At 45.1% G+C, this 2217-nt stretch overlaps 1 long non-coding RNA gene across 1 annotated transcript; it reads right to left on the reverse strand.

Annotated features, from left to right (window-relative positions):
• Positions 1 to 296: 296 nt before the first annotated feature.
• Positions 297 to 2217, reverse strand: LOC119086780. Its single transcript, XR_005090135.1, has 3 exons — positions 1877 to 2217; positions 1409 to 1564; positions 297 to 671 (listed from the first exon to the last, which is right to left on the reverse strand). It is a non-coding gene; the product is annotated as an uncharacterized LOC119086780 (long non-coding RNA).

Consider the following 2217-nt stretch of genomic DNA (forward strand, 5'->3'; position numbering starts at 1 on the left):
GACATGTAAGGGAAATAAACTGTTCTCCACAACTTTTGGTCATGGTGTTTCATCACAGCAACAGTAACCCTAACTAAGACAGCATATCAAATAAACATAAAAAAATTATCTAAATTTGCAAGTTACATGAATTTGCATATAGAACATTCCCAAAATGTACACAACTGTTAGAATTAATAAAGTGCTTTTTCAAGGTTTCAGGATTTAAAAAAATGTGCAAAAACCATCTGTATTTCCATAAGCTGAAAATGAGTAAGCCAAGGCTAAATTAAGGAAACAATTGTATTATAGGGACATCAAAAAGGATAACACTTGCAAATAAATAAAAGAAGCACATGGCTTATATAGTCAAAACCATAAGACATTATTTAAAAAAAAAAAAACTAAAGAAAGTAAATCGAAAGACTGCTGGTCCTCATCCAATGCTGAAAGAAGCTGTGTTTTGGCGTGGAGGAAGGATGGTGGCCACAATAATGGAACACAATGGGATGAATCCACTCACGAGCAAGCAGGGAACAAGCAGGCTACCAGCACTGCTTTTTTTTTTTTCTCAGACCTCTTTACATCTGGTGCCACCCACTTTGGAAAAGGGTCTTCTCCCCTTGGCAGTCCTTCCTGGAAATGGCCTCACAGATCCACCCAGAGGCATGTCTCTTAGTTGGTTCCAGACCCTGTTGAGTTGACAAGAAAGATTAACTCTTACAGATGTGCCATGTGAACATTACTCAGAAGAGAGAGCTGCTGTTCTGCTATTGTACAAGGTCAACATCCAAAGAAAGTGACGACCCATAACAGGAGATGGTAAGTGAATACAAAAGCATCAGTTTAACAGACAGGAATCACAGGGTTTGAGGGTGGTCTGACTCCAGCTGTCACCCCACTGTTAGCCAAGGTTGATTCAGCTGACCTGGGTGGCTAGGCAAGTGTTCCCAACATTCCCCAGTGTGAGTCCCTCCTGAAGTTATGTATTTGATCAAAAAGAAAAACCTCTCAAGTTCCAGTTGCTTTTGGGATACTATCTTACAAGGACTCCAACGTACAGTAAGGCTCGATAAGGAAGGGAATGGCTCAGTTGCCTTTAGCCTACTGGCTATGGGTGAGATAGGACCTCTGTTGGTCTTCTCTGTATTGAACACACAGATTGCAAGCCCCGTACCACTTTGAGATCTTTGGCAGCAATTATACAGGCAGCTCACACATAATTGAGCCAGTATGATAATGAGTATTCAGAGATGGGTAAAGCCTGGGGGACGCTCACCAATCTAAGACACAGTGCCTGTGTGGCCTGGGCAGGCATCTCCATAATGGGTAAGGTGAATGAATACTGCGAATGTAATCTATGAATACCACAAATGTGATCAATATCATGAGTGTAATTTTAAAAATAAATTAATAAAAAAAGAAAAACCTCTGTTAGGAGGCCCATTGTTCAGTCTGGGGTATTCAAGTGGCTGTGACCCAACAGGAACCTCCAAATGAATCATCAAGTCCATTTGTGGGAGGACGTAGGTGGCCAAGACTCCAGACACATCCAAGTGAGGTGCTTCACATATCAGATGCCTTTCTAAAGAGGAGGAGGAAGAGGAGGAAGGGGGGGACAATGGGAAGGGAGTGACATCACAATCGTAAGTATACCGAGTTACCTGTCTCAAGTGACCACAGATACCTTGACATCACTCAGGTTGAAAGTCTGGGATGGGATGCAGAGGACAAGCATGGGGTGTCCAGGGCAATTCCTCGGGGGCCCATCAGAGGTCAGCTCCAGCCTCAGGAAGCCCCTGCTTCCCTTTAGCTCATCCCCCTTCCTCTATCTTTGCAGCCAGCGGCACCTGCCATCTCCTCCCTGATTCTAACCTTTCTACCAATCCTCCTCTACCTTTGAAGATAATGTGCAGGTGGCTACCCCGGGACACTAAAGGAAGGATGGTCTGAGGAAGGATGAGTCCTGTGTCAGTCTAGTTGTGGGACTTTCTGGAATGGGCGCAGCCCGGTCTGGCAGGTGAGGTGAGGGCAGCAGTGGGGTACATTCGCAGAGCTGAACTCTCCAGATTGCTGCTTTTCTCCTTGGGAATTAAATCTCCACCTGGAAATGGGCACAGAGACGCAGTGGCTCAGTGGGTAAAGGCACCTGCTGCCCAGCCCACCAGCATGAGTTCTATCTCCAGGACACACGTGGTGGTAGGAGAGAGGCTACAAGTTGTCCACTATGCTGGTTTG

Source organism: Peromyscus leucopus, chromosome 16_21 (assembly GCF_004664715.2).
Source record: "Peromyscus leucopus breed LL Stock chromosome 16_21, UCI_PerLeu_2.1, whole genome shotgun sequence".
Classification (NCBI taxonomy): Eukaryota; Metazoa; Chordata; class Mammalia; order Rodentia; family Cricetidae; genus Peromyscus; species Peromyscus leucopus.